The sequence below is a fragment of the Crocodylus siamensis genome, chromosome 5, assembly GCF_052110815.1.
Source record: "Crocodylus siamensis isolate JL-2025a chromosome 5, ASM5211081v1, whole genome shotgun sequence".
NCBI classification, from domain to species: Eukaryota; Metazoa; Chordata; order Crocodylia; family Crocodylidae; genus Crocodylus; species Crocodylus siamensis.
This window is the reverse complement of record NC_143399.1, coordinates 4,831,037-4,857,871: the sequence shown is the minus strand read 5'-3', so window position 1 is coordinate 4,857,871 and position 26,835 is coordinate 4,831,037. Positions and strand designations below refer to the sequence as shown.

The following is a 26,835-nucleotide window of genomic DNA, read 5'->3' as shown; positions in this document are numbered from 1 at the left end:
CAATTTCCATTTGAGATCTACGCTACCCCAGTGCTTCCAAAGATGGCACTAGGGACCTCTTTGCATTTAAGACTTAACAATTCTGGCTCCTAGCTGTCAACTGTAGGACACTTTCATGCTGTGTGGATCAGACAGAGAATTGGTAGGTTTACACATTTGTCTCTGGACTTTACTAGGTCACACCAATGGAGGACACTCACCAAAGAAAAGATTTCTGAGGAAGGAAAGCACAGACCAAACACATGCCACCTGCAAGAAGTTCAATCCAGTTTCCAATTTGGGACCAATTTGTAGAAGACTTGTTTCATCTTAGATAGTTCACTCAGTCCTCAAGAGCATAGTATGCTAGGAATGCATACTTCAGGATATACCTCAAATGTAGAGCCAGTCAATATTTTTCTTACAAAAATGTTCCATCCCTTTTCCCCAAGAAATTGTGATTTCATCTAAATCAAAGTTTTCTAAGATGATATGTGCGTTGTGATTCAATATTTTGATATTCCTTTCAGGAAGTTCAGTATGACATTTCCAAATGAAACAAAAGGTTTTTGTCATAAATGTTAAAATTGCCATAATTCATATCAAACTGGTTTCTTATTTCAAATAGCCTATTTTAAGTCAAACAACACTCCTAAGTAAAATATCCAATTTTGAAAAGGCTGAACATCTTGTTTAGATGGAAAATGTCAAACAGAAGCTTTTTTCAGGATTTCCAAATGGAAGATTTTTGGAACTTTTCATTCAGCAAAAATAAATAAATAAATAATTTGAAAAATCAGCATTTTTACTTTTCCTATTTCAAACTGAGACAAAAAAACCCCCTTAAAATAGAAAAAAAAAGCAGCATTTTTACTTTTCCCATTTCAAATGGCACAAAAAAACCAACCTTCAAATGTCCAATAGCAGAACTATCAGTAGGATGGAAATAGCATTTACTAACCAGCTTTGCCTCAGTGGAAGATGGAAATCTTAAGCCTCTTCAACCTTGTTTTTTTAACTTCCATTTTCCAAAGCGCAGGCTTTTAAACCAAACATTTGCAACCATCCCAGCTGTAATAAGTACAATATTTCTTCAAAGGGATTACATTGGACTGTGGTTTGCAATGCTGCTTCATTGTCTGTTGTGAAACCTCCTCGCCGTAAATTAATTTCACTCTGTTATCTTTCTGATACAATCTGGTTTCTGACAGATCGTTTTCATCTTGGTTCATTCCTGTTTCTTATTGACAGCCCAGTGCGCTCTGTAAGAGGCATACGTTATTAATGTTGACAAGGTTTGTAATGGAATATCTTTTATCCAGCAACGTATCGTTTGTAATGTTTTTATTCCTCCCCACCCCCTGGGCTACTTTAATAAGTCGAACAGTGAATGAAATAAGCAATGCAGCTAGACTTTCCTGGAACTGTTATAATTTCATTCTGGAACATCTTTGTCCATCCATCCACTAAGGGAGTTATGGTATAAGTTGTTATTCAGACTGGACAAAAAATCTAAAACAATAACATATTGAAGGTTAAGTACAGTGCAGTCTTGGTGGAAATCCAAGCGTTAAGTGAAGTGACACAAAAGCAGTTCAGATTTTTACATAGTGATATCAGCCTGGCAAGTTTGCTGGATACATCGGCCCTTCAGCCCTTGTCTAGAGCTCAGCACAGCACAAGAGAGGCCAAGATGAAAGCAAAGGGTCCTTTATGGAGGTTCACCGTATGGAGATCTGTTGAGTTTCTAACACCTGAAATCCTTATTCTCACTACTGAGGTCAACTCCCGGGTGAAAATTGCCAGACTTGGGAGCCAAAAGCTTATCACTACATGGTTCATTGTACCTCCGTATTGATTTCTAGTAGGGCTGTGTGACGCTTCAGTCCCTGATACGATCTGGCAGAGATTCGGGCCGATTCGGTGGCCGAATCTCCAAATCTGAATCAAATCAGATGACCCTTCAATCTCTCTGAATTGAACCAGAACCCTCCAAATCGATTCAGAGAGATTCAGAAAGATTCAGAGATCAACACAGCTTTAAATGCTTTTTCTACATACCTCTAGGTAGCAGGCGGCTGGTGAGCACTGGGATGCTGGGGTGCATGGAGTGTCCCACAGGAGGGTGAGGGGGTCCCATGAGCACTCGGCAGTAAACCTGGAAGTAGACTAAAAGTACTTCTTGTCCACTTCCAGGTCCACAGGGGAGTGCACCAGGGGGCCCCTCCACGGCCCCCCAGCTTGACAACTGGTGTCTCCTGGGTCTGGCAGGGCACACGGGGTCCCCCCATGGCCGATCATTGAGCCGAGGGGATGCAGGGGGGCCCTTAGCATGCTCCCCGGCGGACCCAGAAGTGGATCGGAAGTACTTCTGCTCCACTCCCGGGTTTGCCACCGAGCACATGGGGGGCCCCCCCGCACTCCTGTGGGATGCTCCATGCGCCCCAGCATTGCAGCCATCATGAGCCATGCTGGTACCTCGAGGTACGTAGAAAAAACTTTTAAAGCTGAGTCTATGGCCGAATGGCCGATTCTCCAAATCAGCATCTAATCACACATTCAGATTTGGCCAAATCAAACTGGAGACAGTGATCCGAATCAATGAATCAAATCACTGTCCCTGATTCAGGCCATATCTGAATCTGAACTGAATAGAGCCCGTTTTGCACACCCCTAATTTCTAGTAGGTAACACTGAGGAAAAGAGATCAGATGATTTATTTATTGCTAGAGATCTTAATCCCTTAGATAGTCTCCGTTGCCTTTGCACCAGAACATCTCACAGACTTTAATGTGTTTGTCCTTGCAACACCCCATATGAGGTAGGAAGTGCTGTGGCACAGGAAAGGACTTAGCCCTAGCCTATAGTCCCACACGTAGGACACTGAATTTAGGTCTTCTCATCCCCAGCCTAATGCTCTAAACAGCAGACTGTCTTTCTGTTCTTTAAACGATTCATTTTGCCTGAGATGCTTGCTGTTAGGCATCCAAGTTTAACAATTATGGCTCCAAATTAATTTAAGGACTGGGAGATAATCAGGCAGAGAGGCCACCTCCTCGCTCCATGGGTTGTACTCAATCACATGCTCCCATTAAAATAAATGGGAGTACATCTGAGGGGGAACATGGCCACTTCAGCAATGGTCCCGATTGTAAAATCCTTCTAAACCACAGTAATTCCATACTGGCTTATGTCTGGGGTTTGAGGCAATCCCTAACTATTAGAAATCTGGATGAGACCCCACATCTGCCTACTGCGTAGTCCTCCCACATTCATCGAAAGCACCTGATATCACCTACTGTCATGTCCAGGCCACCAGACCTTAAGGATGCCAATGCCTCTATACCTAAGTATTCGGATGGAGAGTATTTCCTGTGTCCATCAGTTACCTTTACCTTTTCGTCTTACCTCCCCCAAACCAGGCTCTGTTTCCTCAGTACATTTGGCACTGGACCCTTAAATCTGCAGACTCGGCTAACAGTAAAGTTAATAGTACCTTTCCCCAATTACCTGACTCCCATGGGAGTCCCATGTTATTATTATAGCATTTTTCATTAACTTCTGGTCCTATGCTGTGAGATGATGGAGTTCAGTTGACTATAAGTATTCTGGAGAAACTGTAAATAAGAAACCACATAACACAAGTGGAGGTACCCACAGGGTACCATATAACTTTACTGTCAAGCCCTGAAATAACACAGCCAGCTAATGAAATAGCAAAAAAAGTTTGCTTTAATTAAAATTAAGAACCGTTTATCTCTCTTGTTTTAGCCTTAAACGGATGCAGTTCAAAAGTCACCATGGAACAATGTCAAAGAAATATTTGTGCGGTAAGGGGCAAGATCTACAGGGTTAGAAGAGCGGAACGCATCAAGCCATCTGACTTGGCACCTCTCCCTGCTGGTGGGTCTTTGGGAAACTACACTTTTATCCTGTGGTTAAGCCTAACCACACCAGGCTCACCTTTCCCCCATGCCTGATCCTGCCAGGGAAATTTCTCCCCACCAGACTCAATCTGCAGGCCCTAAAGGCCCAGATGGTGTTTCTCATGTTGTTCAGAAATCGCTCAAAACCAACAAAGTCTGCCAGGGCAGCTCTACGCTGCGGCAGCAGCATGTCTGTCTGGTCTCTCTGTATATAACCATGGGTGCATCTACATGTGTATATTTACTGCACAGTAATTTAGGTTATTGCTCAGTAACTAAAAATTACTGCACATTACAGGCATGTGTCTACACGGGCATGCCCATACCGTGCAGTAACTATGGCAACTTACATCAACTAGTTACTGCATGAAATTTCGACAGGTGTTTTGCTTCGAAGCTGTTTTGACGTGTTTCAAACTTGAAACAGCAAAATCAGAATGAAACGAAAGGCTTTGAAACCACCTCAAAACAAAACAAGGGCAGTCAAAACGTTTTGAAAGTTTCAAAATGTTTCGAGTTTCGAAGCCAGGCTCGCTTGCAACTAAAGAGAAAGTAAGGAGAGGGAGGTGGAAGACCTGCTCTCGTATTGGCTGTGTAGCTGACCAGTGACTGTAACCCTTCCCTGAGGTCCCTGCCAATCCCAGTGCTCCGGGGGAGGCACGGAAAAACAGCAGAAAAAGTCATGTGTCACAAGTTTTGCTTGTCAGCAACTTGAAGTGCAGTTTCCCAGAAACCTCTACATCCTTGCAACTTAGCTTCATGACCTCAGCTAGGGCTAACACACCTGCTGTTTTCACTCCCCCATGCCTTCACAAGTGACACGAGTTTTGCTCTGAACTGTTTGAGATGCAGTTTCCCAGAAAGCCCTGCACCTACCTCCTTGAAACTTGACAGACTTTGTGGCTTTCACAGGGGCTACCATCTCTGCTGTTTTCATTCAAATCAGGAAACAAATGACAAAGTTATAGGCATTTTCATGATTCCCCATTATAGCTTATGGGCGAAACTTCAAAAGGCGTCAAAACAGCATCAAAACAGCGAAACAGATTCAATTAAACAAAATGGAACAGTGCTTCAAAACAGCAAAATGAAACATTGTCCCTTTGAAATGGTTAAACAGAAGTCAAAACAAAATGGTGCTGTTTCATACGGCCCTCCTGCACAGTAACACTATGCACGTGTAGATGCCTTACTGCACAGTAACACTGTGCATGTGTAGATACCTTACTGCGCAGTAACACTATGTGTGTGCTGATTTGGGATTAACTTTAGTCCCAAATCAGTCCACACACAGTGTTACTGTGCTTTAACGGCTGCACATGTATACACCGGCCTAAAAACTCCTTACTGTGCAGCAATTTACTGCACAGTAAATGCACATGTAGACATGCCCCGTAAGTCCTCAGAGACTATAACACCAGTTTGTGAGAGTCCAGGTATTCCTGGTTTTGGTTTTCCCTTGAACCAAACACTTGCAGGTGTCAAGCTGCACTTCACTGGTGCCATTCTGTAATTTGATAATGCTCAATAGGAGTCAGAGTCTGACCACACAACTTTTGTGGGCACATCATTACTCTGACACTGCTCTTCATAACCCATATGCCTGGATAGAATAATATGCTTGTAAACCCTGCAAGCTGCTTAAGTCCCTTCCTAAAGAAAATGAGGCAGACGCTGAAAATCATCCTGGAGATCAAAAAAGGAAGCAAGCTCCAAAGCCAAGCCTACAGCCAGCCCTCCTACTCTTGCTGTCACCTGCCCGTGGCAAGCTTGTCTCTTATGGAAACAAACAGAGATTGTCTCTCAAGACTCAGACTGATCCAAAGCCATTGACCTCAGCAGGGTCTGGAGCAGGTCCCGAGTCAGAAAATCAGGCTTTGCAGTTTTGAAAACAACCCTTTAAACATCATCTGGAAATCAGTCAGGGTTCAGAGCAGATCAGCGAGCACATAGGAGAGGCTCGCTGATCTGCACTGAAAAATGTGCAAAACAGGCAAGCCAGCTCATTCTGCACCAGATATAACCTCTGCGAGGTTTGAAGTCCCATAAACAGCAAAGGGCAATATTCCCATGATCATCATGCACACAAACCCAAGCAACTTGGACCAACAACACTAAGCCGCAGCGTGCACATGCAGTTCAGGTAACAGAATTTGCCCATGGCAAATACATGGCCTAAGGTGAGCTCTATACTGCTGTGGCTAAAATGTTATTGAGCTTAAAGTTTGTTGAGTTGCGTCCATGCCAACTGCAATCGCCCCTTTGATGACAGTGTAGACATGCTTTGTGTATGAGGCATTGCTACATGGGTTGCTAGCTTCAAAAGCAGAGATGTCTTTAGCAGGGGGAGGCAAAGTTATAAAAGATAGGACAGGAGAAGCCAAACATAGAACCCAAAAATAAGAGGTAGGTAGCACATAAAGGAATAATACTTGGTTTAAAAGAATTATTAAAGGCTCCGTGAACTGCAGTTGCCAGTGATACATTTCACAATAGTAACCTTGCAAATCTAAGAAGAATTTAATTAAAACCAATAACAACGACAATACTCGTTATGCATTTACTACAGGGAAGAGCTATTTTTACGCTGGCTCATAAATTGCCTCCCTCTCCTTTTCCCAAACTCATGGCAATCTTAAATAATACAAGTAAATCTCCCCATATGAAACCTGACCCATGGGCAGCTTTGAAGCTTGCTTTTCATCCCAAGCCTAATGGGCAGAGAGCTGTGATTTCATTTTGCGAGCTTGTCCAAGTGAGCTTGGAGTAGATAATTTGCCAGAGTCTGCCTCTCTAGTGAACAGCCTGCTGTGACTCTGAACTCGCTGGACCAAATCCATCCTTGAGCTGACCTAAATGGAGTTTGAACCAGAGATGAGTTGGTTGCAAAACATTAAGTGGAAAAGATATATGTCCCATGAACCTTACACTTACAGTACACTGTCATAACACTTACAAAATTATGGTATGATAATTAGAAGCTGTCAAAATATACGGCTGGCCCTGCCTTTGCTTCAGTTGGAGCCCTACTAAAGGCAACCAAGTTCATTTATAACACAAGGAGGGAGAACCTCACTGAAGCTTTGCAACCCTTGTGACGTATTTTCATAGTTTCATAGTTTCTAGGGTCAGAAGGGACCTGAGAAAATCATCAAGTCCGACCCCCTGCCATGGCAGGAAAGCATACTGGGGTCAAACGACCCCAGCAAGATGTTCATCTAACCTCCTCTTAAACACCCCCAGGGTAGGGGCCTGCACCACTTCTCTTGGAAGTCGGTTCCAGACCCTAGCCGCCCTGACAGTGAAGTCGCGCCTCCTGATGTCTAACCTAAACCTGCCCTCTGCCAGCTTGTGATTCCTGGTCACTCCTGGCAGCGCTCAGGGGAACAGGGACTCCCCCAATGCCTGCTGATCCCCCCTGACTAGTTTATAACAGGCCACAAGATCCTCCTCAGCCTTCTCTTGTGGAGGCTGCACAGGTTCAGGTCCCGTCGCCTCTCCTTGTAGGGCCTGCCCTGCTGCCCCCAACCATGCGAGTGGCCTCCTCTGGACCCTCTCCATGCTGTCCACATCCCTCCTGAAGTGCGGCGCCCAGAACTGGACGCAGTACTCCCGCTGCGGCCTGACCAGAGCCGCGTAGATGGGGAGGATCACCGCCCTGGACCTGCTCGAGGTGCATCTGTGCATGCACGACAAGGTGCGGTTGGCCTTCCTGACTGTGTCCCCACACTGCCGGCCCATGTCCATCTTGGAGTCATTTTGGTGGGTAGGGGGCACAGATCTGAGCTCACACAGCAGGGACAGTCTTTCTGCTTTTCTGCATGGAGCCCAGAACAAAAAGGGCTCTGCTCCTTGACCGGGGTTCCCGCACACTACCATGATCATTCACAACACGCATTTGACGTCACGTCTCATAAATCACATCTAGGTTTTATTTCCCCACAGGTGCTTCACTAAAATGGATGGGTTGTTTCTTTCCTGGCTAAAGGGAAGCCTGGCTGATGCACTGGAAACAGAATGGGGATGAAAAGCTCAACTAGCAGAAGGGGTTTCGGCATATACTGCTACGCGTACTAAATCAGGGCATCATTTACTTAACTGCATTGTATGATGCGGGTCCAGGTGTTTTGCCTGTTGCTTACATGTTAACAAACATCGGCGATCTGATGCCAACTGAGCGTGCAAGCTGCCTAAGTGCATGGACACGTCAGCCCCACCTCTGACGGTAAGGGGACTGCGCTCTGGCTTCCCAAACATGGATTTGATCCTATCACTTTCCAAGCCACTATCAGAGAAACAAGGCAGTCTGAGAAGCAACGTAAGAGAGGTACAAAAAAGCTGGCAGGGGGTTCAGGTTAGTACACGGCCTTTTCGGTCCCAAGACGATATACCTAGAGAGACTGCATTGTGTACGGACTGAATGCAGAGCAGCCGTTGTTACTTCAACACAATTGCTATCAGCACAGTTTAAAGTGTAGACAGAATCAGAGCCTGTGTGGGCAACTGCAGAATCAGAGCTACCTCCTGCCCAGACCCTTGGAAATGTGTGCACGAGTGAGCCAAAGCTTTGCTGTAGCGAAACACAGAAGCACGTTCTTATGTTTAAACCCGTGAGTAGCCAGATGCACTGATGATTTAAAGTTAAGTGGATGCTTAAGGGTACAGCTGGACCAGCAATGGCTTTCCCATTAGCATAATCGAATTATGCCCAGAATACCCCACTGCAGTTATGGCACTCAAGTAGCATAGGTAAGGCTCAGGTTCAAGTCCCTGCTCTGAACCAAACAGGATGAAGGCTTGAGGCATACACACCATACACACACACACACACACTGTCCGAGCACCACACAGTGGATCATGTCTATCCAAACGTCTCCTGTTGAAACTGGTACACTTTGCATAAATGAATCACATAGCTGGGGAAGAAGCATCCCTGCTCCAATGAATATATCATTGGTTATATACTGCAGAGAGCAGGGCCAAAAAGAGAGGCTGAATGAGACTCAGCCCAAACGACCCAGAAGCTTCTGTGGCTAGAGCAATCGGGGGAAAAGCCTCGATGCAAAGCTTGATCCTAACAAGGGAGGGCCAGAACTTGATCCTGTATCCCTCCTGTATCCCTCCACATCCTAACGTGGTTGGCAGCTATGGTGGGATGTGGGCCCTTCCCACTAAAAGTTCCCCTGAACCCAGCACATTCCCATGAAAAGCTTCAATTTTGACATATCGGCATTTCCTGGTGACAAAAGCAGCAACATATTATATAAAAAAAAATATTCCCAACTGGCTCTGCTTAAGTGCTTTGCTGGATCTAGACTAGGTGAATTAACACAAGGGATAAAAGCAAGGCTAATGCAGTGAAAAACTTACTTGGATAATTTTGCATTTTGGCAAAAGTATTTCAGCTCTAATTATTTAGGATAATATTTCATAGAAGTCGGTAAATGCAGTATGGTATATTTTGTAAAAATAACACACTCTGGCTAAAGAAACTTCAGTTGAACTCTGTTTAACTGTATTATTGCATCTAGTTAAAAGAAGCCGTGAATTACTAAATATACTTTCCAAAAGGATTTTAAAAAATCAGTTACCAGATAGTTAATAGTACGAAGGTGATGATCAAGATTCAAGAATTGCAGTCATGGTTTGAATGCTTATACAAAGGCAAATGACACCAATAGCTGCTGTAAGCAAGTTTCTATGGCCTTGGAGAAAACCCTTTGGTTAATAAATCCTTAGCTAAGCATTCAGCAAAAAGAACCTAACACATGTATGAATTCAGCAGGTTAATTAATGTTTGTTTTCCAAAAAGGTACCCATCATATTAACTTGCTATTTTATTGGGTAAGCACCATGTGCCTTTTAATGCAAAGACAGCAAGCTGGATACTGAGTTAAGCATTGACGGGTAAGTGCCATTCCACCCCCCATGAAGCGGCCCAGCAGAAAATGAGAAATAAGGCCCAGAAATAAGTTTAATGACATTAAAATCAGACCAGAAAAGAATGTTAATGCAGTGTTAAAATCACAAGATCAACCTTGCGGGAAATGTCAGAAGACTCCACACATTAGAGTCAGTTCAGCAACATTAAATCAGCCACCTAGTCCATCCTGTTTATTTTAGGGTAAATTATTAATAGGCAAAACCCAAGAGGAAAAGGAGGGGCAAAGGTGGCTGTACGCTTCCCTTGTGCCCTTCAGACTCTGGGCTCTGTCACGGCCCTTGCAATAATTTGGAAGAGCTCTGGGGCTGCTCCGAATGACATGAGCCTCCCAGGCCAAGGATCCCCCATAGTGCTCAGTGCTAAGGGTATGTCCCTCGATACTGATGCTTCTTGAGAGCTTCAGAGGCATGCTTTCACTGGCCCTATGGAGGAAACTCTCCCCTAGCTCCTTGTATGTCCTGTTTGGCCCCTGTGGCCAGGCTTAGACGTAAAGAGGATCATGTGAACGTTCACAAGCAAAAGAAGAGAAGCAAAGTCACTGGAGCAAATTCAAGCTCTGGATTTTCCTGGCCTTTGGGGTTCTTGCTTATAATTGCACTGGTCTTTTCATTCTCAGTCCTAGCACTTTTCCTGAGGAAGGATTAAAAAAAAAAAGAAAATAGAAATGGGAGACAAATGAATTGCAGGTGGACTGATGATGCTGCACCAGATTTGGATGCTATATAAGCATTTGAACATCCAATCTCCACCAACTCCCCTTGGAGTCTTTCCATTCCTTTACGAAGAGGTACTGGCACAAGCACAAACAGGTATAAAAGCAGGAGGCAGCTGATGGAGACAGCATTAGACTGGGATTTTACCTTGCCTGCCATCTGATTTCAGCTCCTAACAGCCAGGGATGGTCTGTGGCAGCCCCGTCCAAAGCAGGGCTTGAATACTGGAAGTCTCTTCAATTCATCCTCCCAAGCTGGAGGATTTTTCTCCAGCTCACTGAGAAACATTCGGAGAAATCCCGAGAAACGGCTTCTCCCTGCACCCCTGCAAAACCTGATCTGCTCGACTCAGACTTCCTACAGGTGCGAAAGTCAGCCGTGAAGATCATGTGGCAGGATCGGGGCCTTCGTTTGGGTCCACACACAGTTAACGAAACAAAACAAAAAATCTTTATTCCTGTAATTTCTCTGGTCCCTGGCTGCCTTCAAAACCTGGGAACACAGCCACTTTTGCCCCACCTTCCTGGGCTGTGCCAAGCTCAGCTTGGCTGCAGCCCAAAATTGAGGCCACTGTTTTCATTTGAGATGGGGAGGGGGGGCGACTGAGCCTCAGAGAGGTCAAAGGACTTACCCCAGGCCTTACAGTGAATCAGTGGCGGAGGAGGGGTTACAACCCAGGAGTCCCCCGTTTTATTTAACTGGAGCATTAATTCCTTCGGACCACCCGGCTGCCTCTGAGACCACACGGCCTCTGTGAAACGCGTGGAAATGGGGAGGCATTTTCCCCAATTTGTACAGGGATTTCTTTTTTTGGTTCCAGATTCGGCTCACAGCTGTCTGACAAAATCAAACGGCTGGGGTGTTCCTGTCTCTTTAAAATGCCATAAACAGATCCCTTGGACAAAAACCATCAGCTAATCACAGCTGCGGAGAGGGGATTTGGGTTAGCGATGGCAGGCTGCGAGTGGGAAACCCGAGCTTAGAGGCCGTTATGCCGCAGCACAACGCGGCCCCGTCGCAATGGGAGCGTCTCCCAGCCCTCTCCAGCCCACAGGATCACAACAGAGAGCGCTCCAGGGGCACTTGGAGGGGTCCATCTCCCTGCAACACATACGGTGCGGACCAATACAACATCTCCGAAGGGCTGAAGCCTGCCTTGGAAAGAGCGCGCTCCCCGGGACGGATCCTGCGACTCAGCTGCTGCATGGCCTCCAGACCTAGCCGAAACCCAGTGGGACAGCATGGATTCACCCCAGTCAGGCGTCTGACTGCACGTTCCCAAGTCACTCAAGCTGCCCCCGATTGTCTCCTCCTGGCTCGATCTGTTTGCTGGGGGTGCACGACCCTCCACGGTGCGTCGGTTTTTGAAACCCATCCCAAGCCTTTCCCACCTCTTCCGCTGCGCGGGGTCATTGCTTCGCACTCAGCTCCGGCGGGGTGCTGGGGATGCTCAGAGTGAGACTTCCTGCCTGTTTCGCACACCTGCTTACAAGAGAGTGCAATCTGCATCTTTGCACGGAAGAGGCTCCGCTCTTGCTCCAGGGCAGATCAGGTGCATCAAACTATCAGGGATCATATGGTCAAGAGCTTAGCTGAGAAAGCAGCGGTGAGGCCAGGAGAGAAGCCATCTGGTTTCCAATTCACCTGTGATGGACCCCAGAGATGCCCTCCGCCACCAAAGCTCCCCTGGCAAACCGAAGGTTAAGCAAACAACTCCCGAGCAAGAGCTCACACTCGCCAGACACAGGAGGTTTCTAAGCAGCGATGTTTCCCCTTTCCCAGCTGCGAGTTCATCATTTTAACGTCAGGTTGGAAGGAAAAAACCGAAAAACCTCCAAAATTCCCATCGCCACCACGCGGGGCAGAAACCGAGGGTCCGCGTGTGTCGCTCCGTCCGGCTTAGCCCAGCAGAAAGTAAGAGCAGGGCTTGGAAAAGCCTGCCCTGACATTTGGGGAAGTGTGACCAGCAAATCTCTCCCATGCAGCCCCATGTGTTTTCTCCTATCTCACTTCATCTCTCACTAAGCTCGAGCTAGTGCAGATTTATCACCATCTGAAAAACATTAAACGTCTCAAGCTTTCAAATATTTTCAGACAGCTGAAGAAGTGGCTCTGATAGAACTGTCTCTTGCTAGCATAAAGCTATCCATTTTCCAGGAAAGTCTATCCCCGGATACTTCCCCCACCCCCCACCAAAAAAAATCAGACCCAGTAAAACACTGTGTAACAAATTACTTTTATTCCCTTTCAGTAAGCGCATGGGAAGTGGAAGCCAGTGTTCCCAGGTCTGTATGTATGCAAGCAACCAAAAAGAAAAAAAACCCCAAATGATGACAAGGAATTGCAGCAAGGTTGTAATGTGTCCCCCAGCCTGAGAGCCAGACCTGACCCCAGTACTCAATGGGTACAAAAATTTGGCACTGGGAAGAAGAAGGGGAGGCACGGTGTGGGGACTGGGGTGCAGCTGAGGCTGCACGGGGTCTGATCCGAAAGTGCAGACTCAGCAGAGGCAGTGCAGGGCCTGATCCTAGCACAGGGGCAGTCTGGTCCACACCCCTTATCTGACCATGGCAGTAGCATAACTAGGGATGAGCAATCAGGGCGTGAGACCACCACCACCGACCTAGCCACTGCTGCTGCCACCCAGGGCACAGGACTCCTTGTTACGCCTCTGATACCAGGACCATCTCCCCTGAGCAAGAGACTGCCTGGACTGCCCCAGAAGCAGAGTTAATACTGGCTTGTGATGCAGGCCTCGGCTGCCCGGGGTGGGGGTGGATATACCCAATGCACACAGGTGCTCTACACTACCCATCCCTGGTGCACGTCAGGAAAGAGGCGTCTTGCTCACGCCAGTAGGGCACCCTCCAAGCATTCACGTGGACTTAGCTTCACATAGCACAGCCCTGTCAAGTCGCACCCAGTCCTCGCCCCTGTTCTGGCACCAGGAGTAAGACCCTTTGCCCCTTTGTATGCAATGGCTCATCCAGGCCTACGCACCCACGCAGCGGTGGCTCAGCTTCCTCCCACTCCGTCCTCACCACCTGCTCACAGCTGGAGCCGCAATCCCAAGCAGGGCTGGGCAGAAAGCAGCTTGCTGCTCCCCTCCGTGGAAAGAAAAGGCTGAGAGAAATCGGTGTGGAGAGCGGGGACGTAGGATTGTAAATCAAAGCCCCTAGGTTCTTAGATTTCGGTATAATCTCAGCCAAGTTGCTCATGGCCTGTTCTTCCTCCCACTGGAGGCAATGCGTTGAGTAGGAGCAGGACGCTCCAACGTCTCATGGCTCATTTATACGAGCACGACCAGTCTCAATTAGCTTTTAAGGTGAACTAGTTCAACTGCATTAAACCCTGGAGTAGACATGTTTATTCAAAAAAAATCAGTGACCCAAGAGTATGTCTACACTGAAACCATTTTTTAAGGTATTTAATCTGAATCAACTTTCTTGAGTTGCATTAAAGTTTTGGGCCATTACAAATTAGAGCCACCGGCTTTTGCTGTATTTCAGGATGAGCTACATGAACCCCAGGGAAAGTGGAGTAAGATGCCTCACAACTGCTACGGGGTAAGAGTGGGCACACACAGGCAGTTATTCTGAATTAGCCCACATGCTGTATAGTCAGACAAACGAGTGGGCGACTATACAGCAGGTGAACTGATTCATTTGCGTCGTTTTTGTGTGGCCGTACCCCAAGTATGCATTTTTCTGTGCATGAAACAAGCCCTAAATTGCATTTCTTTCATATCAGAAGTGAACCGAACTACATCAAATTCAAGTCATTTTAATTTAGGATCAGAATTGAAGACATATGGGCATTATCTCACTTTCCAGTCACCTTTGTGTAAGGTGGCTCCCACCCCCTTAGTTGCTCAGCCCATTTCCGCGTAGTAGGAGCGTCCACGCAGGGAGCAAGTGCGGAGCAGCAAGTCCGTGTCAAATCATATCCTGGCTCCCTGCACGCTGCCTTATGTCTGCAGGCCTGCCCCAAAGCAAACCTCTTGGGCAATGCAGTGCCTGAAAAACCAGTGGCAATATAACAGGGAGTAGCTCTGTGGGCTGTGCCCAGCACTGGACTTGGGGCATCAAAAGTCTAGTCGTGATTTTGCCATTAGCCAGACCACGGGCGGTCGCTTCCTCTCCCTGTGCCACAGTTTTGTCCATCTGCAAGAACTAGATCTGCAGGGCAAAGCGCTTTGCAGATGAGATGAGCTTGTGATCAGAGCTACAACAGGGTGGGTGGAAAACATACCTGCTTTAATTATAGGTTGCTTAACACCTGCCCAGGAGAGCAAACAGACTGTATTTGCTGCCCACCGTGATGTGATCTCTATTGCAACCCCTTTCAGAGAGTTAAAAGCTCCCCATTTTAGGGAGTCATCAGAGACAGAGCCAGCCTGGTGTGCTCAGGAAGGAAAAGCCCTTCTTGGGAAGGGATATTTCTGGGTTAAAACAGGCTAGCAGTCCTCCCTGCCTTGATCTCCCACTTGCCCTAATGAAAGTGTTTTGCTGTTAGTGTGCAATCGCTCTGCCCGCTCACACATCCACCCGAGACAAGCACACCTCGCTGCCTGCACGTGCAGTTTTTCTGCTTCTGGTTTTGCTTCAGTCGACGCTTTGAATCACGCAACGGTGAGGTCTTGCAAAGCTCCTGACTCGGCTTCTCGACCGAAAAGGAAATGCAGCAAAGTGGGGCAGCCAGGTGAGCAAAGCCGCGTGCTGCGGTCAGCTGGTGGACAGCTCGTGTCCTGGGGGCTGTAACATTTCAGAGGGGGGAGAGGAGCCCAGAGGCACAAGAAATAAAGCCATCAGAGTAGCTGCTGAAACAGGAAAGAGACAAAAACTGACTGGGAGAGAAGTGAAAAGAGAGGGTCCCTGGAGACTCTGCTAAGTGAAAACTGCTGGAAATCTTGGCCGTCCCGCACAGAGATGCACTTCTCTGCTCTCTGGCTCCCATTCCTGTACTCTCCAGGCACCTCGTAATCTTTTTTAATGTGTCTATTTATCCTCTCAGCACTCCTGGGATGGAGGGCAGAGCGATTATCTGCATTTCACACTGCATGAAGCCCAGAGAGGGGTATGGCCAGATGCAAAAGAGGGTCTGGGCACCTGACACACTGACTAAGACTAAGCCTGCAACCCCCGAACCCTGGATGCACCAAACCTCACCAAGCACCTCCCTCTTCGGCTTAGCAGGGCCCTGGTGCCTGTAGTCCTGCACGTGCCCCAAACTGACCTAGTCTCAGCAGCTGGGCGACTACGTCCTACCTAGACGCCACTGGGATCCCAACACTAGTAAAAGCCTACATCCTCCAAGAGCCCTAACATAGCAGGCAAGCTTAAAGTACAGTATGGTCATCAGTCATCTGCTTAGGGTATTTGCCCAGAAAATGGGAGACCTGATTCTAGCCCTTCCTCAGCCTGAGGGGCTTCACAGCCGCTGCTCCCACGTCCCAGGAGAGAGGTAGGCTGGGGGGGCAACACCATCCAGCCTGCCCTGCTGAAGCTCGACCGTCGTGTTGCGAGGGGTGCGGGAACCAGAGAGTGCATTCAAGACCATAGCAATGAGGGCACTCACCTGGGAGAGAGAAGTCCCCATCCTACTTCATTTGACATGAACTAGTCATAGTTTGGGGAAGCAAGGACCGGGCCCCAGGGCTCCTCTCCCTCCAGTGAGTGCTGCAACCACTAGGCTACGAAGTCAGGCTCCTTTTCACACCCGCAACTCTTGCATTTCTTTCTGCTCCGCGGCCCAGCTGAAGTCTGGCCCCACCAGCCTAACCGAAGATGAGCCTAAAAGGCTAGATTATGGGCTCAGGTGTCCTCCTGGGAGACAGGACCTACGGGCATGAGGCTGAGGGTGCTCCAGAACCCAGATCATCCACTTCAGGAGCCAGGTGTGGGCTCTAGACCCTGGGTGGATGGAGACACCCAAGTCCCGTGCCCAATCTCCAGAGAAAATGTGGGAGTGGAGGCAGACACCTAGGCAGCTCCACCTCGCTTGTGCGCTTCATGCACCACCTCAGTGGCCAAACCTGGACACAAGGCACCTAGAAGATGGGTGTTGCAGCACCTGGTTGGTAGGTGTGCTCATGTTTTATTGGGTCTGGTCCTTCACCTCTGCCTACCCTTTGCCGTGACATTGCACTTGAGCTTTGTACCTCTCAGGAGCAAAGCAAATGCTACAGGCTTAAGCAGGTACCATAGCTTCTATTGCCACCACTGTGCCAGTCCAAGGCTCCTGCCTCTTCACACCCTGCACCAACCTAAGTTTGGACTGCAACTGATTTGGTCCCGTGATGTCAAAACCCACCGTGCGCCTAGTGTCATATATTTAGGTACCGCGAAGTAAATAATATCTTAGAAGTACTTACTGGGCAGAGTTTTGAGGAGATATTCTGGGAGGAAAGAAGAGCTGACTTTTGTTTCTTTGATTTCTTGGCTGACTCAATTCATGATGGGATTAGGGTTCATGTCTGATGGTGGGTGGTCATTTGTGGATGGCACAGCTAATTCCAGCTCCTAGGTCCTCAGAGCTTATTGGGTGGACATTTTTAATTGCGAATTAAAACTAAATACATACAAATATCCAGCCAATAAAATAGTTTTACCCTGTACCGCCCACTCCATGCAAACATCAAAAGACTTTAGAAACAGTCAATAACCCTCCAAATGTCCTTTCAGGGACATCCATGATACAGGTAGCAACACAGATGTTCGGTGACTTGGCCTGAACCGCTCCAGAGGTGGACGTATAGCTCATGTCAGACTCCCCTTCTAGTAGCTTGTTGGGAAAAGAAAGCTGGGAATCCACCAGGTTCTGTGTTACGTGCTTGCATATATTCTTGCTCACATATATCCTCATTACAAGAACACTAATATATATTTTAAAACCCAAACTGTTTATTTAAAAACTGGTTGGCTCTGAGTTTTACAGCAACACGTGCACAAATATCTTGTTTGGATATTTTTACTGCCATTAATTTTTCCTTCTATAATCCAGACCTCCCATTAGGTGTTGCAAACTGTATCCAGTCTCTGGTTGCCAAGTATATTGCAATTAAATTGAAGTCACCTTTGGTCTTAATGAACCCTTGTTGTTGGGCTAATGTGATGATTAATTCCAGCTGTGCACACTGAGTATTTATGTAGGTGGATGGGTGGAGAAGCTTGTTTTCCTCAGAGGCTGTAGGAGGTAATAGGAAGAGTCAACACTTGAGATTTATTAGTAATGATTTCCATGAAGTCCAGGATGAGACTGCAGCCACACTGTGCTAGGTGCTGTACAGACATCCTAGTAAGAAATAATCCTTTCCCTGAAAGGCTGGTCATCTGAATAGGTGATGGGGAGGAGGGGAAATACAGACCAGGAGCTCAAGTGACATGCTTGAGGTTACATACTGAATCAATAGCAATGCAAGAAGTGGGACCCAGTTCTCAAGCTTCTCGTTGTCCTAGCGACTAGGTTATTACTGAACTGATTTTAATACAACATGCAACGTGGGTTTGCTCTGAGCTTGCTTTTATTTCCTGGGTGCATTGATGCTTCCTCAATGGTTGGTCCCTTTACTTTTTTTCTAGGCTGGAGTGATCCTGTATTTTAAAACGTTACCAGAAAACCTATCCTCCTACTCCTTCGCCTACTTCGGCCATCTGATCTCATCCAGCACCTTGCTAGTTAGCAGCAGCCTTCTGCTTAGCTGCAGGCTCCCGGAGGTTCAAAGACAGGAAAGGCCCTAAAACTCAGGGAAATATAGACACGTTAGCTCCAAAACTTAAAATGCAATTCAAACTCAGACTGTGCTAGCAAAGAACTGAGACTTTTGCCTGCTTACAAGTAAGGTTCGGCCTTTCCTCTGCACGGGGAGAGAGACGGAGGCTCTGAGATCTTGATCATCGTGGCGCTGGGTTCACATGAGCTGTATGCTGCAACTGCATGGGGTCCTGCTGACTTCCCAGAGGATCTGTTCAGACTACAGGAACCAGACCGAGGATGAGATGGATCTGAGTCTTCTACCACAACCCAGGATAAATCAGAGCAGCTTCCCTGAGGCTCAGTGGAGTTATTTCGGTTGAAGCAAAATCAGCCCCGGGGATGGACTAGTGAAAAAGGAACACTTAATTAGCTTGCAAGACCAAGGCAGAACCGTCTCTTTTTGCATACCTGTTAAGTGAGCTTTAATAGTACACCTACATAAAACGTACTGCATGTAGGCACAGCCAACCCCGTTAGTTATGCCTGAGCTGAATTTGACTCCCCCTCCTCAAAATAGACCTTAAGAGGGAACTGAAACCATGTTCATGTTGCATTTTGCGCTGCAAAGAAAAGTGAAAGTTCAAACGGGTTTTGAAGCTGACCGAGAATAAACTTTGCCCCGCAGAAAGTATTTGCATGTCGATGTTTCTGCTTGCAAACTTAATTACAAATGAACCTCCCATCTTGCTGAAAAGTGACACCAGCCTAATGGCAGAAAGGCAGTAAAAAATTTAAAAAAAAAAAAAAAGTTTCCAGTCCTGTAATTAACTCTTCCTACAGAGGGTGCAGCCATCCCCTCCTGCAGAATATCCTGGGGAAAAGGGAAAGCACTATTTCTGCTAGGTTAACTTTCCTGCTGTCTTCAGCTGTGTGCTTCTGGGAGGAAGAGGGGCTTGCTGATCCAGGGAGAGCTCAGCTGTATTTAAAATGACAATGGGGGACTCCTGGCAAGAACAGTTCTCAGTCCCACTGGGATCAATAAGAGTTTTGCCTCTTATTCCCCTGGGACCAGGTCCAGCAAGAAGTGTTTGCAGAGCCACAGATTCAGTTCACATATCTCTTGGGAGAGGTGAGAGCAGGGGGAAACCAATAGGCTGAAGAGTTAACTGGAGGCAATGTCTAAACCAGTGGCTCTCCACCTTTTTGGATTCAAGGCACCCCTCACTGGACATGAAGCACCCCTCCACAGCTTTTGCACATTGAGTAGCACCCAGTTTCAAAAACTAATGTATATTTTACAGTGCTTTCCTGCTTCTACAAGGACTGGGCAGTAGGGGTAGGAGATCACCCAAGCAGGCTGAGTGATCCTGGCCTGGCTTATCTGCATATCTCTTCATATCTCTCTTATCTGCTCATACCTTGCGGCACCCTTCAAAGGGTCTTGGGCACCCTGGTTGAGAATCACTGATCCAAATGAAAAGGAACCCCATCCTATCCAAGGTTGCCCGACTGACCACAAGCTCATTATGATTTTTTTTATTTGTGTTTTATACTTTATAGTTGTTTCATAGTTAGTAGGGTCAGAAGGGACCTGAGCAGATCATCGAGTCCGACCCCCTGCCATGGCAGGAAAGAGTACTGGGGTCAGACGACCCCAGCAAGGTGTTCATCCAGCCTCCTCTTAAAGCCCCCCAGGGTAGGAGCCAACACCACTTCTCTTGGACGTTGGTCCCAGACCCTAGCTGCCCTGACCGTGAAGTTGCGCCTCCTGATGTCTCGTCTGAATCTCCCCTCTGCCAGCTTGTGACTGTTATTCCTGGTCACTCCTGGCGGTGCTCGGGGGAACAGGGACTCCCCCAGTGCCTGCTGGTCCTGACTAGTTTGTAACAGGCCACTAGATCCCCCTCGGCCTTCTCTTGTGGAGGCTGAACAGGTTCAGGTCCCACAGCCTCTCCTCGTAGGGCCTGCCCTGCTGCCCCCAACCATGCGGGTGGCCTCCCCTGGACCCTCTCCATGCTGTCCACATCCCTCCTGAAGTGCAGCGCCCAGACCTGGACGCGGTACTCCCGCTGCAGCCTGACCAGTGCCGCATAGAGGGGGAGGATCACCTCCCTGGACCTGCTCGAGATGCATCTGTGGGTGCATGCCAAGGTGCGGGTGGCCTTCCTGACCGCGTCCCCACACTGCCGGCCCATGTTCATCTTGGCATCAGTGATGACTCCAAGATCCTTTTCTGCCTCTACCCTGACAAGAAGGGAGTCCCCAGCCTGTAGGTATGGTGCCAGTTCTTCCTCCCCAGGTGCAGCGCCTTGCACTTGTCTGTGTTGAATCCCATCCTGTTCTTGTCCGCCCACCCCTGTAACCTGTCTAGGTCCGATTGCAGCCTATTCCTCCCCTCTAGCGTGCCCACATCCCCCCACATCTTACTGTCATCAGCAAATTTGAACAGGTGCTTTTTACCTCCTCGTCCAAATCACTGATGAAGATGTTGAACAGTGCGGGCCCGAGGACCGAGCCCTGGGGGACCCCACTGCCCACGTCCCTCCGGGTCGAACATGACCTGTCCACCACCGCTCTCTGGGTGCGGCCCCCCCGCCCATTGGCGACACATCTGACTGTGCGGGGGTCGACACCACAGCCCCCAGTTTCTTAGTGAGAACGGGGTGAGAGACAGTGTCGAAGGCCTTCTGAAAGTCCCGGAAGACGATGTCCACTGCTCCCCCTGCGTCTAAGGATTTGGTGACCTGGTCGTAGAGGCCCCCAGGTTGGTCTGACAGGACCTGCCTCTAATGAACCCATGTTGGTTGCCCCTAAGCATGATCTCCCCCCCGGCCCCTCGGGGACATGTGCCAGGATAACTCTCTCAAATTTTCCCCAGGAGCGAGGTATCACAGCCCTAGTTGTACATCTCAACTTGACTATGCTAGGGGCTGTAGAAACACAAAATAAAAAAGATGGTCCTTGTCACAAAGAGCTTTCAACCTACATACAGGACAAAAGACACCAGAGCATACATGGACGTATAAGGAAACTAGGAGGTTGCCTTGGTCAGCATCACTCAAGCACATCAGTAAGTAACAGGTAATGGATACCCTGAGAGAGGATAATGGGATGGCTTTGTGAAGGTTAATATATATGTATTAACTTTCACAAAGGTGTGTGTATCTATATATGTGTGTATATATGTGTATCATAGATTTCCTAGATATTAGGGTCAGAAGGGACCTGTTAGATCATTGAGTCCAACCCCTGCCCTGGGCAGGAAACAGCACTGGGGTCAGACGACCCCAGCCAGGTGTTTGTCCGATCTCCCCTTAAATACCTCCTTTTAAATATCCTTGAAGCTCAAGTGTGAAAGCTCACGCTTTGGCGTGGTTTTGTTCAGGAATTTCCTATAATTAATCTAAACCCTATTTTGTTTTGCAGACCCTGGCTTTGGCACACAGACAAGTGCATGCAGAGATTGCCATAGCACCCCCCCCCCCGCATGTTGGACATACAAGACATGGTGCTACCGAGCCATCTGCCTTATTTGCATGTCCCTTTCGCAGATCCCGAGGCACGAATACAACGTTACATCCTGCAGTCTGACCTCTGGGATTGAACAACATGTTCACCCCGTTCCCCCAGCGTGGAGCCCATTGACTTGCAGCCATCTAAAGCTTGTCTCCTAGAAAGACCTTTGAGTTGGACCTTTGAGTTGGACCTGAAAACTTCAGAAAATGGGGAATCCATGCCACCCTTAGCAGCTCTTTCAAGTTGTTAAATGTCCATTGGTACCAATCCGTGCCTCTTTTCTGGCTTGACTGTGGCTCCAGCTTCCAGCCATTGGCTCCTCTTGTGCCTTCCTTTGCTAGATTCATGAGAAGTCTCCTTGGAGGCTTCATTAGTTAGTCATTAGTTAGCCATTTGTCAGACTGTTTTTTCCCCCTGATGTGTGTGAATATGGAGACCAGTCTGAAGCTATCTCACTGCGTAGGAAGAAGAAGTGATGAGCTGCCCTGCAGAGTCTGGCTGCTGTGATTCTGGACTGCAAATCCCAGAGACCTCATGGGCAGCAGGAAGAGGAAGTGAACACACAGCCAGAGAGCCGTGTGCTATTGTCCCCCACCCCAATAAAGTCAATTTTCAATGCTTTTTCTGAGCCCTCTCCTATCTTGTCACCTGAACTTCCTAACTAAAGGACCCTCTTCCCCATTTGGGATACTTGCTACATAAAACGATGTGATGTTTTACCATGTTTCACAATGTGACAAACATTAGAGACAGAACAAATCTACTAAGGGCATTAGTTAGCCATTTCTCAGACTGTTTTTTCCCCCTGATGTGTGTGAAGATGGAGACCAGTCTGAAGCTATCTCACTGCGTAGGGCAGCTTGCTGTCCGTTCAGACCTCCCCCATGATATGTTACCTGAAGACAGTGATTTCCTCCCTGCCTTCTGGGGCATTGTTCTTTCAAACATTTGCCAACTAGCTCTATCTCCAAAGTTGAACTGTGCCCCTGCAGCGATACGATTAGCAATGGATTTCCAAAAAACCACCTGAAGCACATGGGTGCTTTTGTAGTCCGAATGCATTTCCATTGCTTTCCACATCCAAAGGTCACAGATACCGGTACAAAGTGGGCATACTAGAGCATCAGGTCAGACCTCTCCTCTCATTTGGCCTTGTTCAGGCACATGACATCATGGCTGCTGACAGATGTTGAATTAAAGGCATGAGAGGATCTGATGCATGATTCAAACAATGGCAAAAGTTACGATCGTGGGATCAGGGGTCAGATCCCCTCATTGACACATTGCCAGTGGGAACCTGGGATCATGAGCCTGGTCTCCCCCTGCACCGCAAGCTCCCACGGCTGGGAGCCCTGGTCAGCTGAGCAATGGGGCTGCACTGGAGTCTTAAAGGCTGCAAGCCCCGGCCACACGTTCAACTGAAGTCTCGATGGAAACCAGCCACAAAGTTATTAAACATGTTTTGTGTAATAACTTTATGGCTTATTCCCTGCTTTATCATGCTATTAATCGAATGAGCGCGTGGCCAGATCATTAGTGAAGATATGATTAACCAGTTAATCGCATCTTAAGTGTAAAGCCTGCCAGGGGCCTATGAGACCACGCAGTGAGTCTGATAACACGTCTTGCTCTGGGGGCTCTGATTCAGCCTCCCAGGCTCTGCCTTTTCCCCTCCCCAGGGAAACCACTTCATTTTTAAAAGTTCATTTCAAGCTTTATTTTCCCCTTCCTTCTAGCAAGGCATTGGGAGTTGACTCCTACTACCATCACTCATATTTCCTGTATCCACCTGGTCTACCACCAGTTTCGTTGATCTTCAGTGCCACACAGCCAGACAAGACAACTCTTTCTTTCTCAGCGATGCATGCAGCGATCCTTGGTGAAGGCTGCTCATTTTTCATGAACCCTGATTTCCAGGTTGCGATGCTGAATTTGCCAGATGGAAGGGTTGTTTTCATGAAAAATCCCACCCACTTTTGCAAAGAAACCCTGACCCAGAAAGCCTCTGTCTTTGGCTTTACACTCCAACATGCACCACTTAAATATCACTGACATCTGTAATTAACACCAGGTCAAACATACCAGTCTTACATTATAAAGAGTCTTGTTTCAAATGCTGTGCTGCAGCACTTAGATTGTGCCAGAGATGTGTAACAGATACCAGAGCAAGGAGCAGGGTCAAGGGGGAAAAAAAAAATCTTCCGCATAAGCTGCAAGGATTTTTTTTTCATCTGCATTTTATGCAAAGGGATCTTGCCTTGCTTCCCCTAATGCAAGGGGGAAGGGAGCTTGCCGTGCTTCCCTGGCTTGCATGCAAAAAGAGGACAGAAAAAATAAAGATCTAAAGATGCATAAACCCAAATCCAAGCCATTTAGAAATTTTGGAAGGTCTGGATCCAGGACAGGATTTTGGGTGTGATTCTTTACTGCTGTCCAGCCCCTTTGTATAAGAGAAGCAACAGAAACAGGTCAGGTGCTTGGCATCAGTGCCCAGCAGAGGAAAATGTGCTATCAGCACAACCCCTTTGGGATATGCTCCTGACCCTGGCATAGGGGCATGCTGAGAAGAGATGGGGAGGCAAAGCAAATGCCCCAGTCCTCCACTGACATAAGATCCTATGCCAGGGTGGATACTAGAGAAACTTCAGGGGCTGCTCTAAAAAATGGTGGGGCAAACTTGGTGCAGAATGAGGAAGCCATAACCATCTCCTTGAGGCTCCTCTGTGCCCAAATGGAGCCAGTATACAGGGGAAAGAGCTGAGCCCCCAAACTCTGATCCTAAATCAAAGGTTAACCCAAAAGGCTTGGAGACCCGTGACTTTAAATTGTGAGATAAATTCAGTTCTGGTTTGGATCCAGATTGATTTTTTTTTGCCTTCGATTTCTAAGGACCAACTACCGAGTTTGTATAGCCCAACCCCCACGACACACACCAGACCTTCTCTCCATCCCTCGTTAGCAAATTAACTTTGATCCTGACCCAAATCAATACCCTGTACATGTTATCAAGGGAGCCGGGCCGTCGCTGTGGCATGAGAACATGCTAAATTTCTGCAATTTTTTAACACCGAGGGAGATCCACCACTGGCTCCAATTACCAGGGCATGGTGTAAATTGTCTACAAAGAGTGGGTTGCTTTCCAGACCGTACAAGCAAGTTCAGCTGCAGGTAGGGAGGACTGCTAGGGGAAAGCTACATCCAGAATCAGGACAAGGAAACCGGGATGCACCAGAACAGGTACGTCTACACCGCACCCTGGCACTCCCGAAGCGGAAGCTGAAGAGCACATGGCCCCAGTTGCTGGATGCTGTGTAGATGACCTGGGGCAAGCCTGGCTATCCCAGGCAACCTCCCTTTTTTTCTGCATGCCTGACAGCGGCAGAGAAGGACGTCCCCAGAGCATCTTTGCCGCATGCTTCGGTTTGGTGCATATGTTGGGGCACCAAAAAACTCGGGAAACAGCACAGAACAACATCCTGACTTGCCCCTGGGAGGGACCAGCCGCCGCTCACGCTTCAAAACCAAGGCCTGGTAGGCACACACGTCGTACGTCTCCCCTGTAACTGAGGCTTCAACGACGCTGCCAAAATCCCATTTCCAATGGGCAGAAGAATCCAGGTTCTCCACCTTATCTCAAATGACATGCCAGATGGAGATTCCTACCACGGAGCTGGGGCAGACTTTGTTAGCTAACGCTTTTCACCTGGGATACTCATAACTTAAGCCCAAAATGGATTTGCTGGCTATGCTCACCCTTTGCTGTCACATATCACTTGCACCTAGCGACGGCCCAGAGCAATAAAGCAAACGCTCAGAGCCTGTTACTGGATGAACTCTGGTATAAAAGTCAAGATGTCGATGCTAAAATTGCAAGCCATGCCTTGCGGACCCAGTTTGGCTCAGTTGTGCCACAAAACCATCTCCTGTTGAGACAAGCAACAAGTCACAGCTCCGTTTCCATCGGTCGTTTCTGTCACGGCACATCCCTTCGAAACGTCCCCAGGTCCTACTTATTTCTCTCGTTACAGCTCAGCAGGGTAGGAAGCTCCGCAGAAAACTTGCCTCCCCATCAAAGATTAGACTTGCTAATTCTCCAGGCTGTATACAAAACAGACGGGGTGGGATAAGAAAGACATGGGAAGACCTTTGGGCATCCAAGAGAGATTTCCGATCCTCTGCTTAAACTGGATGTATTTTACCTTTAACAGAAGGGCTGGCTGAAAAAGGAAGACCGTGCCCCCCAGGATTATCAACTTTATCCCACAAGTTTTAAGGCCTGGCTCCGACACGTAGAAGGACAGACTGCATTCAACAGCTTGTCTATGTCTATCCCAACCATGCAGTTGGCCCTATAAAAGGTATCACCCACAACCATCCTTCCTTACACTTTTTATTCAGTTTTGAATTTTGAAAAAATCAGTAAAAAAAAACATTTTTATCAAAATAATTTGGGATCTTTTGAGTTTTTTCCACTTTCCCCTTTGCTCCTTTTCCTGCACCCCTTCTTTTGCTTCTCCAAATTTCCATTTTGCTGTTGAAAAAAGCGATAAAGTCAAAAAAAAAAGGGAAAAGGATGAGAAATGTGTTTTTCTTTCTCATTTCATTAATAAATAAACCAATGAATTGAAAACAATTCTGGGTTTTTCCTCCACAAAAACTTCCAATTTAAAAAAAATGCCGTTTTCTATGAAAGAAAATATATTGCATTCACAAAACATCTGGTTGCTACTTTGCTAGGTGGCTTTATCTATCATTTGGGCTCCACATTCAGAACTATGTCTAGAAAGTCACTGAAATCAGCCGTAGGAGTTTGATCACTTTGCTTTCCCTGTGTGAGACAATTTTAATTCCCAGTCTGAAAAGAGCTAAGATCTGGACTACATAAGATGATGGTGGCTTGTAGGCTTAAAATTGATTAATCAAGTCAATGCTTCTGGATGCCATGTGAATTACTTTGTAACAGGACATGAGCTGGACTGTTTCTTCACCCAGAAAACGCAAAGAAATCCAAGTCTTTTTCTTTCCCCATCTCTCCTTCCAATTTGAAACTCTCCAATCACTT

General features: G+C 47.4%; 1 long non-coding RNA gene across 2 annotated transcripts in view; it reads right to left on the bottom strand.

Annotated features, from left to right (window-relative positions):
• LOC149863418 (uncharacterized) overlaps positions 1–26,835 on the bottom strand; it is a 135,725-nt gene that overhangs the window by 79,394 nt on the left and 29,496 nt on the right. Inside the window, exons 2-3 of one of the 2 annotated variants that reach the window (XR_016442599.1) lie at positions 18,397–18,661; positions 16,936–18,297 (exon numbers count right to left, since the gene is read on the bottom strand). This is a non-coding gene — a long non-coding RNA (uncharacterized LOC149863418). Of the gene's footprint in view, positions 1–16,935; positions 18,662–26,835 lie in introns of both variants that reach the window. The other variant, XR_016442598.1, reaches the window with a different exon arrangement.